General features: G+C 37.7%; 1 long non-coding RNA gene across 1 annotated transcript in view; it reads right to left on the minus strand.

Annotated features, from left to right (window-relative positions):
• LOC139828607 (uncharacterized) overlaps window positions 1–18,328 on the minus strand; it is a 138,248-nt gene that overhangs the window by 15,801 nt on the left and 104,119 nt on the right. Inside the window, exon 3 of the long non-coding RNA XR_011740412.1 lies at window positions 1,280–1,399. This is a non-coding gene — a long non-coding RNA (uncharacterized lncRNA). The remainder of the gene's footprint in view (window positions 1–1,279; window positions 1,400–18,328) is intronic.

Here is an 18,328-nt window from a genome sequence, read left to right on the forward strand (position 1 = left end):
ACCCCCCATCCCCTGTATGACACTCCCCAGCAGTCAGACCTGCTGACCTCTCACATTTACTTTGCAGAACTGTAGTAAGTTTGGGAAGCTTTATGTTATCTTTATACACCTCATAGGTTCTTGTGGGAAGGACTAAAATTACTACACTGTGCAATGCCTTAATATAGATAGACTCAGATATTCTTTTTGATGCTTCAAGATCCTGTGCATCGCCACCGTGGCCATTCCAGTTTTACAGCTCTGAGTTGTAGGGGAGGGAAGTTTGTACAACTAGTGTACGAGAACTGAGAAAGACAAACTAACCCATGGCTCATTTCATATACATGAGTAGTCTCACTGTGGAGTTGGGACGGGTGGAATAAAAAGAGCTTTCCCTGTCTCCCAAAACATCAGAGGTTGGTAAGGAGAGACACTGGAAAGAATAAATGGCAGTTTCTTTATAAACCTTGGAGTCACAGATAAGAAAACTGCCCTTCAAATTTTTGCTCATCAATAAGAGTGACAGGACATGCACATTATTGCTAACTGCAATTTCAATTATTCAAAGACTTTTTCACCTCTTCAAATGTCAAGCACTGTGAAGAATCCCACTGAAGTCAACAGTTTTCTTTTATTAAATTAAGAATAATGCAAGCTTAGAGCTAACATAACTTAATCATCAAACCGATTAACATCTCCAGATCTGCAGCATGTCCCAAAGTTTATGTCAAAACTTTTTAATCTACAGAATAATAATTCCAGTACTTGATACTGACACAAAATACTGAAAAGAAGTTATTTTTGTGACACTGATTACAGCTGTGTGAATTTTAAAATTGAACTCTTAATACAAATGCAATTATCAATCAACAAGCACATGTGTCCAGAGGTTTCACTCTTTATCACCTCATGGTTAAATGATGGCCCATTCGAAACTTCATAAACACCAGAATTGTATAAAATTGAAAATTATAACTTCTTAACTAGAACTAGATAAAACTAAGACTAACTAAAACTGGTTAGGGAATCTAAAAAAAATCTGGTTAAAATCAAGTTACCTACACCTTTGTTACAGAACGGAACTAGAAATAATTTAATTAATAAGAAAGGAACTGTAGCTAATTCATTGATACAGAATAGTAAATGCTGAGCATTACTGCTTGTAGTAGAAACAGTTTACAGCTTTTGACTAAATCCATCATGCCTCTGCATTCTTCTTAAGCTTGGCAATGTGTATATCAGATTAAAAACCTGCAGTGGTAGACAGTGAAGAAGAGCACGATAAAAAGGATGCACGTACCAAGTTATTTGGTTTTGAAGAAGGCTGAAGTTGTTGGTTATATTAGCCAGGAGATGGGATGGACGTGGCACTGATAGGAGTCTGCCCTGGGGCAATGGTACCAGCAACTCAGTGGCCAATCTGAAAAAACAAACATATCTGTGTTAAATCATCTCAAACATTGCAATGGTAAATGACTGTAGGAAAAAAAACCACAACAACAAAAAAATGATGTTCAGAGGTTATTGGGTATGTGCTCATAGGGTCTCCTCTTACCAGTAAAACCCCAACATTAATTAGTTAATCTTGTATAAATGACCTTGCTGTACCATTGCTATAGTTGTCTAAATAGGTGTTAATGACAAGGCATTTCAGTGTTTTCTGGGGAAATCAATAGTTTCAAAGTAGAAATTGTGATTTTCTGCCAAAATTAATGAATCTGCTGCTCTAGAGGTCAGAATGTCATTTGTAGTGTACTGTGCAGACTGTGGAAGAAATCATTTCTCAGTGCATTTATTCACATCGAATTGTAGCATTGGTCCAGTGTGAATATTAATGGATGTGTGAGCAAGAGGTTAGAAAGTACAGACTGGAATATAAAGCAACACATGCCTGAAGTTAGGGAGATAGCTGAACTAAAAAAAGACATTATTTAAATGTCTGTTGTAACAAGAGTAATGAAACAAAGTACACCAAGTCCCCAGAGTGGAATTTTTTCTGTGCCTGGCTCCCTAAGAAAGGTGAAAGAATTATGAAAACAGCTCATTTCCCCAGCTCATTTCAAATGTTCCCCTCTATCTTGAGTTGAAAGAGCTTGAATAAACCCTCCAGGCTTCTTCTGTGCCCAGATCTCTTTTCCACAGCCGTGGCAAACGCAATAATTCTGTTGTTCCAACATGTGAGGAACTGTCATCTGTGTTATTTACTAGGAGATGGAAGCCAACTCCTGGCCCAGATGGCCACTCCATGTTCTTTACTTCCAACCTGGTCTTACCCACATCATAAATCCCATCAGTTTCATCCCAGAGTTACCTACTGCTGCATGATAGAAATGTGAGAAAGGACCCAAAATCTGGATTGCATTTCACAGGTGCACCAGGATTTCAATGCTGAGGTCTGCATGTTAAACTCCATGAATTAAAGAAGTTAAAAGAAAAGTCATGTACCCAACCACAGTGATTTCCAGAGTGAGTGACTACTTTAACTTGGGTTTTAAATGCATTCCTCTATTTTAAAGTGTTCTTCAAAGTTTCTGTAAATAAAAGAGTTTCCCTTGTCCCTAGGCATCTTTTCCCAAGGTTTCACAGCTCTAATTATTATGAGCAATATCTTCATGGTCTCCCGCTACATTGCTGGAAAATATAACGAAAAAAATCTATTTTGAAAGTTTCTTTGAACTTCATAAGTCGATGATTTCTTATATAACTGCAATAAAAACCTCTGGGAAAGAACCTATTATGAGTACTGTGTCAGCAATTTTAGCTTATTACAGATGGCTCGCTCCTCTTTCCACATACCTATTTAATGAATTCAGACTAAGGATTCTATAATTTCACAGCTGATAGCAACCGTGAGCTTTTACCAGGAGGTTTTTAAGCCGAGATTACAGATCAATTTAGGAAAGGAATTTAATGAAGAAGATAATTCTTAAATGCAGCTGAGCAGTGTTTGACTCCAGCAGGAGCTCAGGACCAGAACACATTGGCCAGAGGCTGCTCCAGGGACCCTATGACACCTTTAAGCATCACGGGAGATAAGATGTTGGCTGGTGACATTGGCCACGAAGTCATCTCATATGGGAAGAACTGGGACAATACCCGCAGAGACGAGCAGCCGTCCTAGGAGGCAAATATCTAAATTCTCCATATTTTCCTGTTTTATTTTTCAGGTGGCTGGTAGGAGTTCCAGCTGTTAATGGTGAACCTCCAGGAGAAGCCGTTAAAAGGCAACAGATTGCCTCGTTCAAGCATATTGGCTATTAGATCTCAACAACTGGATGTTTCTCTACTTTGTTGTTTTTAATTTCTTACCCATTTTCCAGCCAATTATCCTCACATTTTAAAGCAGTTACTGTAGGAAGCATTCTCTGTCCTCCCCCACTCCTTTCACTCTGTTATGAAGCAATTGTTACTGCTCCTTGTTAGAACAGCAGTTAACAATAAAACTTTTTATATCCTTATGGCGTGCCCATTCGCTGGTCAAAGTTTAATTGTACTGAGAACTGTAAATAAGATAAAACCAAAACAAAGCAGCTCTCAATGTCCCTCTCCATAAAAAAATCGCAAACTGTTTCCCACAGAAATCTTATTTCTGGAATAACAAAAATAAAAAACCTGATGAAAGAAACACAAAGTGAGGATAAAAAAAGAGAGGAAAATTCCTGTATTGACAGAATTCTTTGCTCACATTACAATACCATCCCAGGCTGTAGAATCACTAAGAAGAGAATGAGGTCTTTTTACAATGTGAATTGCAAGCCTCTGCCTTTCAAAACAATTTTGATAAGAAATAATAGCACAAAAGATAAAGTTTTGAAGGTAAAATATAACTTTTTAGATTCTCCTTTCTCAGTGTGACTTTTGTCCGATACTGTTTCTGTACTAAAGTTTTGTAGCAATTGTGGAAGATTTAATATTTAGTGTAAGGCATAGATTTACTGTTGGCTAGAAATACAGGAAATCTTGTGTGCTTAGGGCGACCTCATGCTTTTATGAATTTCATTCTTGTTTTTTTACAGTTTTAACATTTGTAGACCTGAAGGATCAAACCAGAAGTTCCAGTTAGGAAGATTTTGTTTCACCCCCTACACTGACATTTCCTACACCAAACCAATGACCCTTTTGCTTTTTGCAAAGTCGTTAAAACCAAATTCACCCACCATCCACTGACACATCTTCTCACCACAGAAACATATGGAGCATCACTTTCGGTACTTACCATCCCAAATAATATCAGAAAACAATTTCAAGGTGTGTTTTCTGACTCATAGGAATGAGTGAGAATGGATTTAATTGTGGCAATTTTCATTTGACTGTTAAAAAATCTGAGCATGGTTGAACTGGACGGGCTGTGGGAGACTCCGGGTTTCTAGAAATTCTCCATGATCAGGGAGGTGTTTTAGACAGAGGAATAAGTCATGCCAGATTCAAACACCAATTAATATAATTTGGAAAAGAGATTAAAGCAGAGTACTCAATACACACCAGCCATTTGGTGGTCTGCACAAAACCATCTTCTCCTTGCAGCCCAGCTACTTTCCTATGCCAAATGGTTTTCTTGAACATGTTGTACTCACAGTATCAAGAAGAAAAACGTATCTGAATTAGTCATAGGTAGCCAAATGCCATCTGTTAGCCAGCCTGAAAATGAACATTCACCACACTCTTCCACGATTGCAGTTTGCTTTCTGGAGGAGGTACCCCTGGGGTAAAGCTGCTCTACAGAAATTGTTGAGTTTTGTCATCTACTATTGGTTGACTCTAGTTGTTCTGTATATCACAGATGCCCTTGTTAAGGTTTTAATTACATTGTTTCGTTTTCTTGGGGAATCACAGTACATTAAAAAACAAACAAACAAAAAAACCCAGAAAATATTGTGCTTTTCCAGCAAAAAATAAAACTCAATATCGAAGGGAAGAATTACTTGATATCAGTTTTCCTTGTGAAGCTGTTTTTATCAGCTTAACTTTATGCAAGGTATATCTAAAAGTTATAGGTCTGCAGAATTTGGCCTCTACCCCCAGAAAAATATCCTGACTATGGTGAATCACAATGTGGCAAAGAAATAAAGTCACTTTTTATTATCTAGTATCTTCCAAATGTCCCCATACACCATTAATTATCCATTACTAACCATCTGAACACAACCTTGACATCTTCTTAATTCTAGTACTTATTTCAACTATTGTCCTTTTGCAACTTAAGTGCTAGAACCTTCCCTTCGAGTCAAGTGAGGTTAAGTTATTAATATATAATTCAAGAAAGAAACCTGTAATAATTGTAAAAGTTGGTTTGGTTTTTTTTCATTTCTAAGCCAACCTATGCAACAGCATCAGAATAAAATAGCCAAATTCCAATATTTTTTTTCAGATAACTGAAAGCAAACAAATAAATCCATAAATATAAACATTTTAATTACTTACATTCAAAACACTGTGATCACATCTAGATAAAAAGCATGAGAGATTTCTTCAGCATCGTTATTAGCTGAAAATATTGCTACAGCAAGTCAACAAGTAAAGTTGTTATTGTTAAATATGTAATTCAAATAGAAAATATCACAATCACCTCGAAAAACCTGAACTGATTTGAAACAGAGAATCTTGTCTGGAATCAGCAACTCCAGAGTCCAAGCAGAAGCCCACAGCACCAACAACTCAATAATTTCATTTGTTTTTTATTACTCCGTAGTTCTCCCACACTAGAAATACAGATGAATTTGAACTAAAAGAGTGCATGCTTATTTGCATAATAGTAACCCTGAAAAAAAAAGCACCTTAGGATTATCAGGTAGAGAATGAAACAGAAAATTAAACTAACATATGAATTTCTTGGCAGTTTTTCAGCATTTTTGTGACTGAGATTCTGACCTACTTTTCTCTGAAGCCAGTGTAGCTCTGTCTAATAATCCCTAAACTAGAACTGAAAGAGACTTATGGTTTAAAATGAACAATCCCTTTTGGAAGAACTGATTCTCCAATACCAGGTAAGTCTCTATGAGACTTGTATTTCTCATCGTTAACTTGCACATCATTGTAACTTAATCCAGTTGCTATATTGACGGCAGGATTTAGCGGTAGACTCCTTACTAGGGAGATACTCTCAAGTCTGTCTTCCGTCTTTCTAGTATCTTTTATAAACCAACTGTAAACCCAACAAATCTCATTTAGGGATTTCTAGTAAAATGAGAGATTTGCTTGGTAAACACAAGGTAAGGCCCACACAAGAAAGTCAGAGAGGAAGAAATAAAGCTATGTAAAGTTTCACTTCCACCATTCGAACTGCTTTTATCATGTTCTCAAAATACCTATTTACACATACTACCTTGTTGTATAATGCTACAACATGACATAATTTCATTTATTACACACAAGTGATAAAATTCAGGCACACATTAAGGTGTGACATAGAGAGATAAGTTGCCTTATTTATTGAATGCTTAGTGCAACAGTTAGTATTGAAAATTATCAGATGGAAAGATGTTTCATTAATTATGTACCATTTTTCCACAAATATGCCTGTATTGGAAATTGGGATGACATGATGCTTAACCTCTATCTGCGTCATTGCAGCCACTGATCTTTTTCTGGGTAAAGTGGAAGTTGAGTGCCCAGTTCTACAACGTCACTTTCTTAATATTGAAAATTGAGCTGCAAACGCTATTTCTGTATCTGTTCCTCGCCGGTCTGGGCAGAGCTGCCTCTCCATGACCTCTGCTGGGATATCTCTTTGCTACATCTCACCCCGCTGTGAAATTCTGCAGTTATTTTCCCTTTGCATCTGATTCTGCTCCTGTACCTTCCTTTTTTTGAGCTTCACGACCAGCGGTGAAACCTGGGCTGTGCATGGCAAGGGATGCTCCAGCACAACCGCTGTAATTAAAATGTGTGGGCTGAACGAAGAAGTAATTATGCTGAAAAAGAAGCTAAGAATATCATCGGTGCACAAAGACTCATGAAAATACATGAAGGATTTCCCTTGATATACATTCAGACACAGATTGTGTTTACCTCTCTAAGATGTGAAGCTGATTATTCATCATCAGTATCTCATCAGTAACAGAAGTTTCAGTTTCCACCCGCATGCAATGAAAATGATATTTTGATCGCATCAGCATATTTTATTATTATTGTTACATCAAATCATCCTCCCTAGGTACACGTAAACACTTCCCCCACCACCACCTTCCACCGAAATAGCTCACTGGGTAGCCTCTTTATAAAATAATGAGGAATAAAGGTGTTCGCATAGATTTGTGTCAAAAACTATTCATCTGTCCAAGGAATAGAATGAAACAGCATCTCTGTACAACTGTAATAAAATCTGCATGACTGTTTAGATAACACTAAGTCCCTAATCAAGTAAAAGGGAGTTAGCACCGTTAAACAGAAACATCCAGAGAGGCAGTAATAGAACATATTCACCCTCTGTTCATACCCACAGATAAACAGAAAACTAATTTTACGCAATATCAATCAGAAATTCAGACTGTCCAATCTTAGAAAAACCTACAAGACTTAGACGAACCTTCAAATCTATTGCAAAAATTAAGAAGTTTGTGGAATTTGACACAGTGAATGAGTCCTCACCTCACTAATGACAATGGGAGCTTCATAAGAAAAATTGCAGGTGCATATGGTTGGCAAAGTCCCAGTCTAACCCATTCCTGCACACCGACCCTGGATCTCCAAGACCTAGATGAGCCTTGAATACAAGAAACAGAGCTGTTGTGACAATGCAAGTCTATAAAAAAGGGAAGGTTTTAGGAGGGAGGATTCTGAGGCTGAAAAATTCTTTTGAGAAGCTCACTAAGGAACCAAAATTCATAAATCTCTAGTCCACCGATAAGAGAAATTCAGGCACTGTCCCAAAGAGCACACTTGCCTCTTCTGACAACCCTCAAAGCAGGGACTCCAACCACTCCCTGTCCTTAACTATCTCATCAATTAACATAATTGAGCTTAAATTTCAAGACACTATTCTGAATTAAAGTAGCTTTGTTGTTGCATCTACCTTCAGGGTTGTTCCTCCAGCTCCAACAATCTCCAGTATAACAGCATCTCAAACCACCGCCTGTAAACCACCCCTGTGACTCTCATCACCCTGGGTTAGAAGCCTTTCTTCCTAATATTCAGTCCAAAATACTTTTTCTTGAAAAATATTCACCCCAATGTATAATTGTCCCTTTTTGTAAAAACCCTTCATCATATCTGACAGCTGTCCTGCAACTTTCCAAAGATGGGACAGCCCTTGGAACGTTCTTTGAACACATATATGTATATGCAGGGATTCTCATGCACACATACAACCTAGAGACTGAAAATGAAAGAAATCTTATTTTATGAAGCATTTCCTCATGTTGAGACTGAGAACAATATTTCATGTCAAAATTCCAGGTAATTTAAGAGCTCTAATTGTGAGCAAGTCCAAGGAAACAATCCATGAGACTGGTAAATGTAAACTCATGAAATGCTTAATGCTGTCACTTCAAAGCTGCCTCCACAAAATACACAGAGACATTCCTGAGAAAGTTGGTTGTTTGCATCAACTCTATAACCTACTGTAATTTTTTTTCCCATAATATCTGTGATTTTTTTTTTTAATCGCAGGTTTATATCCAAATGTAAATTATTACACCTGCTGTCATGCTAATAACAAAAGCAAATAAATAAAGGTGGATTTGTTAGACTGTAACACCTAAACTGTAGAATTGAAAATGTCATCCATCTATCAAGTGAGAAAAACATTTCCCATCTACAGCTATTTAGATTTCCTGGGAATGACAGTTATTGGTATTTGAGTAAAGCTCAAAACAAAACTAAACAACAACTAGTTTGTTTTGATTGACAGAATGGACTTTTCACTACCTATTTCTTTGAATTCTGAGTGTATATATATGACAATATATCGCCCAGTGCCATAAATAAAATCCATTAAATATTAACATAAAATTAAGTCTTCAGTCCAGTTTTTAACTCGCTAAGGTCATTTGTTTTATTCTCTATTTCCTTCCTTAATCAGTTTCTAGTCCATGAAAGCCCATTATGTCCTACCCTGTGATTACTCAGTTTTCTTAATAGCCTCTTCAGCTTTTTAAAACCCAAAATAAATTACGTGTATCACTTCTCAGTTATCTGTTATTTTGCTGACACCCCGGAGGAAAGAAAATTTTCCTTTTGGGAGCTCTGCAATTTGTCCTTATAATATCACACACAGTAGAACTCTAGAGTTATTTTTCAGCTAATTTACTAGATACTGAAGTAAGGCCCATTGGTTTACAACTCCTGATCTCAATCTTAGCACATATTCTAAAGACAGAGAAAACATGGTTTTCCCTCTGGTTGTCCAGATTTTGACAATGAGGTAATTCAGGAAACTCATTCTTTACTTTCTGGAAACTCATTCTTTACTTTCTGGAGAAACCTTGTGAAAGTTTTGCCTCCATTTCAGGGAATATATATATTAATAACTCCACCAGTTGTAATTTTAATCTACTGTATCCCCTGGTGTGCCACCAGCACAGAGTACAGGCAGTAGGGCTGTATTCCTAGGAAGGAATTTGATTATTACAAAATGATGCAGAACAGATAATCTGCATCTTTAATCAATAGCATAAATGTTAAACATTGCGTATCAAGCACTGAAACATGGTATTTACTGCTTTATCCCTTGTGGAGTATAATTATATTTCATATACATGAAAGCAATTTCATTTGTTTGTATCAAGAGATACACTTGTGTAATATTCAAAATAATAATAATAATGTGCACAATGATCTCAACAGGATTGAAATATTTATAACAACTTTGTATTAAATAATACATTATTTTATTATTTTAGCAACTATTTGCATTTAGTATTAAATAAGAAAATCAGGAGTGAACTCAAGTGGAAGCGAGATGTGGTTTGATTCAATCCCATGTTACTCCAGTCTTACTCTGGAGTAAATCTGTTCATTTCAGTAGGCTTAAATAAATCAAACGTGTGATAAATTAAGTAGATCTCTCTCCCATCCTTTAAATACAGGTTTTAAACTCATCCTGACCTAAAAGTACATGTTTAAAGGGAGAACTGACTGTACAAGTTTCCCTGTATGCAGAAACCTCAGACGTTTCACTGCCTTTGTGGTTATTTTATATAGATGTTATCATTTGCAAGATTTCCGTACATGTGGGACAAGGAAATCAAATACAAGGGGGATCCACCTTTCCCTCCCTGTCCTCATGGAAATTCACTGCGGTTCTGAGCCTCAGCTCTTGTGCAACAAAAGCAACACAAAAGACCAACTCATGAATGGCTGTAGTGGAATAACATTGTGTTTGCTATTTTTTTTTTATAAATATCAGAAAAGAATATAGTGCTGACCTCGTGCAAGTGCTACACAGGGGTCACTGCTCCCTTCCTTCCATTGCTGGAGCCAGATACAGAATACCCAAGAAAAAAAAGTCACGGTCTTTGTAGAATTTTGATACTGCAGCTCTGTAATTACTAAGTGATCGATTTTGACATGCAGCACAAATCTGAAGCTAAAAATATCATTTTCTTGGAAAGCTAATTATGAATCATTAGAAAGACTGAAACTAAAATCTCCCACCACTTCCCTTTTAGTTTTTTTCTGAGCAAATGTAGAAAATACAAATCACTTCAGAGAACTGTTCCAATGCAGCAGATACTTGGTAACTTTTGTTTCTTTGTTTGTTCCCCCCCTCCCCTTTTTTTTTAACAAGTCTGTTGTCTTTAAATGATATGATTTTGTTGTTGCATCTGGAGGCACTACAAGCTAAAAGATGCAAATTACCTTATGGTTTACAAAATCTTCTGCTGAAGTGTATTCAAACTAACAGCTAGGTGAATGGACACACGTTCTGTGAGTGCCATAAAAATTTAATACTTACACTGAAGAAGCACTAATCAGTTATAGCAAATAGCAACGGAAAAGTAAAGTATCTCTTCCCAGAAAGCAGCCCGAGGTAAAATTAAATTCAACTGCTTTCTAAGCTACAGCATCTCCTTGGGTTGTAGGAGGAAATTATCAATATTGCTGAAGGCAGAGAAAATTCCCATTTATTCATACGTTCTGAATTCTGGAAAGAGGTATTTGCTCACTTCTCGCTTTTAAGCCACTCAAGAAATAACGGTGTTTCAACAGAACCAGAGGTTGGTTTCTTGGTGGATTTTTTAAAGAAAAGTACAAGGAGGCAGAACAAGCAAAGCACACATACTTCTTTCTATTTTCTTAGCACCATATCTCAACTCAGATCTCTGAGGAATCGTTTTTCTGCCCTCAAACATACTTCATAATGCTTGGACGCTTAAGTTAAATTTCGCTGTGGATGGAGAAGAGGGAATTGAGAGAAAGGACAAGGGGAAGAAAGAACAGGGAAGTCAAAGGTATTTAAACTTCCAGGAGCAAACTAAAGGCAAAAAATACATGTCTCTATATACACAGCGTGACATCAATAATCTGTGACATTCTCAGCCACAAATATCAGAGAGGCTGAGACTTAAGGAATTTGAAGGATTAGAGAGAAGTAAATAATTCATGAGCATATCCACAAGTACAGGAGAAAGAGCATAACGAGCAACACAAGGTCCATCAGGGTGAGAGAGTTGGGGTTGTTCAGCCTGGAGAAGAGAAGCTCCGAGGAGACCTTATTGTGGCCTTTCCATGCTTAAAAGGGGTCAATATGACAGATGGGGAGAGTTTTAAGCAGGGCCTGTTGTAATAAGATAAGGGGTGATGGTTTTAAACTAAAGGAGGGGAGATTCTGGCCAGACACGAGGAAGAAATGGTTGCCTGAGGGTGGTGAGAGCCTGGCTCAGGTTGCCCAGGGAGGTGGTGGCTGAACCATCCCTGGAGACATCCCAGGCCAGGCTGGACGGGGCTCTGAGCAACCTGAGCTGGTGAAGATGTCCCTGCTCAGGGCAGGGGTGGCACTGGGGGAGCTTTGAAGGTCTCTTCTAAACCATTCTATGATCCTATGAAAGACCAGCTGCGAATGATCCCTTCCCCCATGATAACGCCACTCGTGACAGTGCCAGGCACTGCTTCCCTAGTTCTGGATGTTTCTGTGAGAAGGCAATGGTGTTACGGATGGGACTGTGCTGCCAGCACACACAGGCAGAAGCTCACAGAAAAAAATATCCACTGCATAAAATGAGTATTTACAGCAAAGAGAGATCACTGCTTTTTGCAAAAGACACCATTATTTGCCTATATTTACAAAAGAAAAGGCAGTATTTGCATGGGAATAGCTACAAACCATCACCTTTACAGTCTATAAAGCAGGCAGCTGGGGCTGAACAAGACTGAAATGCATTTTCTCTCTGCTCTTCCAAAACCCCCCATAACTTCAGCAGCATCAGATCAGACCTCAGGGGCTGCTCTAGAATGAGCTCCTACCTAAAATCCCCTGATGTCACAACTTTTAGAGTTGAGAAGATGTCATGGAGCCAACTGCTACAGCTCATGGAGATGTTGCTCCACAGAGAGCTTCCAAAAGCTTGTCCTGGGGTGGTGTGAGGTTTTCTCCCTTTCATGGCAGAGTAGTCACTGATGCTCCTGCAGCCACCCCTGCCCCTGGGAAATGCTCATATAGGGACTGACAAAGCAGAAAACACCTCTTTGCTGCTTCTCCTTCCAGAATTACAAATGCACATCAAGGTTTACAACACGCTGTTCCAAAAATATAACCTGTACCCTTCTCAAGTGAAGCAATTAACATGTTGACTGATTTCCCTAAGCGTGTATCTAAAGCAATGTTACTCTATTAAATATGCTTTAATAAGTACTTGCCTCTCTCCCAGGATAAAATATCATTTTAATAACCTCAGCAATAAACACGATACCTGCAAAAACCACACGATGTAGAAACTGGAGCAGGATGACGAGGATGCTGCACCCTCACCAGCATGTACAACCTCTACCAAAACCACAGGAAGGGTGGGGAAGGGGATGTCTGACCCTGCCAGAAGATATGGGAAGAAAAACTCAAATAAAATGGTTTATTTGGGTGTGATTAAACCCTCTGACAGAGCCCAGCAGCCGCCGTTCCCATCCAGACAGTCCAACCCCTTCAGTATCCTGCAAAGTCCCTCGGTGAAGTAACGCAGATATGAGACTTTGACATATGCCACTTTCTTTAATGCCTGAGCTCTATTAACTTCTACTTTTCACACTGGGCTCTATTATGTCACAAGATATTGTTCCTCTGGTTTATTTAAACCATTTTTTCTTACCTCCTTACAGGCTTGTTTCCCCATTTAGTTTTTGCCCTGATGCACTTATTTTGATTTTAGCAGGGCTGTTGCAACACAATGGAAAATCAGGATCAAATGTTTAGTTTACATTGATGTAAAATAGTCTCTTTTAGGAATACCATACATTTGACTAGAAGAAATTAATGTTTTTTCCTAGTACAGGCTTGCACATTGCACCAGCAAAACACCCCAACATGAAAGAAATGGAGATGCAACTTGTATGACGTGTTACAGTAAGCAGGGAGTTAACATGTGCTGACAACACACTTGAAAAGCTGATTTTCTTTACAGACATAGATAAGCCATTCTGGATTTCCTTAATTTCTCAGTCAGCTTCAAGTACAACACAAGTAAAGGATAAGTGAGACCGTCCTTTCCTTTCCTTTCCTTTCCTTTCCTTTCCTTTCCTTTCCTTTCCTTTCCTTTCCTTTCCTTTCCTTTCCTTTCCTTTCCTTTCCTTTCCTTTCCTTTCCTTTCCTTTCCTTTCCTTTCCTTTCCTTTCCTTTCCTTTCCTTTCCTTTCCTTTCCTTTCCTTTCCTTTCCTTTCCTTTCCTACTGTCAGTTCACATTAACTAATTTATAAGAAATAATTTACCTTTATTTAAATGGAAAACACTTACCTCAAAAACTAACTTTGGTGTGAGCGAAAAGCTGCTGTAGCCCCAGGAAAATGAAGATAACTTTATACAGATTGCTGCATCTTTATTATTTTTTTCCCCTTCATATGGTGGTCAAGTGTACTTTTATTTAAAAAAGATAAGCCAAACCTTAGTTACCATGATAACCCCTGGGAATACAACACTGGCCAGCTTTTTACTGAGATATCATTTTATCATGTTGTAACACCTACTTGTTCTTCGGAGTAAATTACCTGCAGAGATTGTATTAAAGAATTTTTGGGCACTGTATTGAAGAAGAATAATGGCAATTTCATAGTGATTTCACAGTATTAGGCATGCAGCACACAAGAAAACTCTCACAGCAAAATCCAGTTTGTTACTTTTCCAACACTGAATTTTACTGCTCTTTGGTTTGCCATTTGTTATTACAAAAGTTTAATCAAAGTCTCAGTTTCATTTTCCTCTTTAAATGTGGCACAGTCAGAACAAGATGCAACCAATAATTAAGTAAATTGAACTAGGTTTAGAACACAGGAAAATGAGGATAATTAAAAAACATTATCTATTAGCAACTTGTGTATTCACATAGTAATAAAACCAGTTATTTTTCTAAGAGATGATATTTAAGTATGTGATTAGAAAATAAAGTATTTTTTAGATTTTCTAAAATGATAAATTCTTTTACCTGCACTTACAGAGGGTTGCATTAGGATTTCAAGTGAAGCTGTTTTACAAATAAGTGGAGATTGATCTGAAAGAGACAAATGCAAATGGGAAAGCATCACAAAATCACAGTATGAAAGAATAATTCCAGATCCTGACAGAACTTGAAAATCCCAGGAAAGGTACCGAGTTTCAGTATATAAATGGTAACCGATGCGTTTTGGGACTGGGAGTTTTGGACTTGAACACTTTAATTCCACCTTAGCTCTGCTTTAGGTATGAGGTTTTCATATTGACTCGAAACGTATTAGATTGTGTTTCATCAAATTTCCACTCAACCATCCAAGAACGGCATTCTGTGGATAAAAACCAGAAATATTTAAACAACATCTCCATAAAGAGAAGTAGTTTTACCATTATGGCTGGTGGATGAGAAGGATACTCTCACCTTTAGAGCTGCTGACTTTGCTGTGTATTTGCTCAATATGTGAAACTAGATCGATCATTATGGAGTTCTGCTATTTCAGGCTAATTCATCCCCGTTTTCTCTTTGACTTTTCCTGTTTCTTCAGTATATTAGTTTTTAGCTGAATGAGTTCGAGTTGTCATTTGGAGTTTCAATACTACACCTTTGATACATGCGATAAACCAGTAAGTGCAGCAGACAACACCACGAACTGTCTGCAGAAATGCTGATTTACTATTGTATAGCTTTGTTCTGAAAAAAGATACCGAAATAACAAATCTATGGCACACAATGAAATCCTGGACTAGTTTTTCAAAATATTAGAGCTTCGTTTACAATATAGTTAATGAACATTCGTCTTCGAGTACATGGAACACATAGGATGTCTTTAAATAGATTTTATATCCAAGTCACTGCTGTCTAAAGTCTAAAAATATGATCTGGTATTATGGTTGTACTTCACCTCCTCTCCTTCCCTGGATAAATAGTCTCCAAGAAATGGAGGACTGCCAACTGAACTGCTGTATAAACATCTGCAATTAAAACTAGGAATCAAATTCTGGGCATTCTGTGAAGATACAAACATAATAAATTAAACAGTGTGTGTCTTACAGTTGTCTATTTAAAAATAAAAAATATAATGATATTATTCACCCTCAGTGCACAAGAGTTATAAGTGATAAGACAACAGCGAATTGTCCTGTTGCAAAAAAGTCACACCTCATGGGCACTTTATTATATTACTACTTTATTCTCAAGGTGAAGTTAGTTTATGTGGCACTAGATACAACCCAAATACATGAAAAAATAAGTGGACAGAATAGATTTCATTTAAAAATTCCAATGTACAATGTTCCAATTACATAAATAAGTTCATAAACGCAGCATTGTAACTGATAATGCATACTCAAGGATACAAAGGACCAAGACCCCACACTTGAGGTTTTGTTGCTTATTGTAGTTTTGATGCTGACATTTTTCAGATTTTTATGACACCCTCTGTTCTTTTATTTCATGTGGAAAACAAAGGCAGGATTTAATCGTCATGATTATCTTGAAAAATGAATACTCTGTTAAAGAAGAAAGCTGTTATTATGACTCGCTTGGTCAACTGAGTTCACTGTGTGGGAGGATACAGAGCCAAACAAGAGCAAACACGGCGAGAAGGGAGGGAAAATCCACAGAGTACTGTGCAAGATTGAGTAGATCAGTCCTACACAACACCAATAAAATGGGAAAATAACATGTAACACAGTCTTACCTCAAAACATGGTCAACAAAAAAAATACCGGGAGTTTTATTCCAGAAATATCCAATATCTTCTCGGCCTTGGAACTGCAAGAAAGCATTTTTACATGTCCAGATTAAGAATTACTACTGAAATGTCAGAGCTTGCAAGAGGACATAAAATCCAAATTTCACTCTGATGGTTTGAGGGTTATTAGCAGAGAAAGGTTAATTGTTGATGAATAAAAGAACCCATAGGGGTACAGCAATACCAGTACATGCGTATCTAACCTCTTGCAATTGGAGTCTATAAAAAATCAGACGGATTCTTTACTAAATGAGACTGGTCTTTTTTTAAGTCTTGTTACATTGCTATAAAAAAACTTGCACAAATGTTTGCTAACAGTAGTTTGCGCATACGGGATCTGTATTTACACAGCATAATGGCTGGGCACTAGAGCACAAGATGATTTCTCTTTTTTTAGTTCATGCTCTACAATAACGTGTTTTCATTTTAATAAACCAGTGTGTGTCCCTGAGCTATGATTAGTATGTGAATTTTAGAAGGTAAACTTTCTTATTTGAAGAGAATGTCTTAATAGCTCCTTCCATTTTACTGCACATTACATTCCCTTTTTATACCGCTGCTGTTTCCTCTACTGCATGACATAAACAGTGGAGGAAAGAGGGGGGGAAAAAAAGCCCAAATTATCCTCATAAAAAAAAGATTTCCAAAGGATATCAGATGCACTTTGAAAGCCGTTATCTCCTAAATGTGGATACTCACTCAAGTGACTTTGGGACTCAAGAATTTACGTAGCCAAAATCTGGCTCTGTACATGCATTAAAAACCAAGTTACAACCACTTGGAAAGGCTATAAAGTTTGCTTTTTTTTGAAGTTTCAAAGTCATCAATATTGAGTGAATGCACCACTGCAGACCCAGGGAAAGGAGAACAGCAAGTGCCACCAGCAGCAAAGGGGTGAACCAAGGAAATGAGTATTGGTGAAGGTGGGGAGCTCAGCCTCCGATGCCAAATCCATTCCTGTTTGTGGCATTTTACTTATCTACCAGATTATTCGTTTGTATTTTAGGAGGTTTGAACACCTGAATGAAGCAGAGCTGACAAGCTATTTCAGTAGCAAGCTGGGCTTGTTACCACTGCTAAGAATTGCAGCGTTATCACTGCTGAGTCTTTGATCAACTTGTTGCCTAAACTTTGAGTGATCTGTAATTCCTTTCTGGCGTGGAGATGAAGCAAACCTTAGAGAGAGTTAGCAGCTTGCCAAAACTGTGACTAATGAACAAAAGAGTCTGAAAAATGATTGAAAGTGGCTCTTCCTCGGCAGCTTTGCTCTGTGCCGAGTGATGGCAGTGGTTGTGGGTGTGTTGTGTTTTCTTCACTTTCTCTCTTTGCTGTGTAAAAGGGAACAAGGACAGAGCTGGAGGAAGGAGCAGAGTGAGATCCTCTGGTTTGGGAAGCACTGCAAAATCATCTTGAGGGATCAACAGCACTAATTTGTGCCTTGAAGTACTCGAAGATGAACACGAGAGGAAAAATGAATGTGAGGCAATTCCACAGACATTACATAGCAGCTTAGGTAAGATGATCCATTTTGTTTTCCCTCAATGAGCATTTTTGACTTCGCTGGTTTTAGCAAATTCTGGTGTAAAGTCTCCATGGGAATAGTGAAGGCCACTGATTTAAATTTATAATTTCAAAAATATCATTGAGCCAAAGGAAGAAGGAAACAGCATCTTGTAACTCAGATTTCTTAGGAAAACACCCCGAAGAACTTATGGAGCCATGTGCTAACACATAAAAAGAACACTTAATAACCGCTGCTCTTTAGAAAATCAAATTGCACAGAAGAGCAGGAAACCATAATCACCAGTTTATAAAATAACAGCTTAAAATACCAAAACAAAACAGTACCAGAAGCCCAGACATGATTAATTGGAGTAATATTTGCTTACAAAGTCAAAATGTTGCAGTAATACAAAAGAGAGAGACAAAAAATTGTAGCGTGGAAAGGTGTTGATAGGCAGATGGTTGAGCAAAGGGCTGAAGAAACAGGTTCCAAGACTACATGTCTGGATGCCACGGTTCCTGT

The sequence above is a fragment of the Patagioenas fasciata genome, chromosome 9 (genome assembly GCF_037038585.1).
Source record: "Patagioenas fasciata isolate bPatFas1 chromosome 9, bPatFas1.hap1, whole genome shotgun sequence".
In the NCBI taxonomy this organism is placed as follows: domain Eukaryota; kingdom Metazoa; phylum Chordata; class Aves; order Columbiformes; family Columbidae; genus Patagioenas; species Patagioenas fasciata.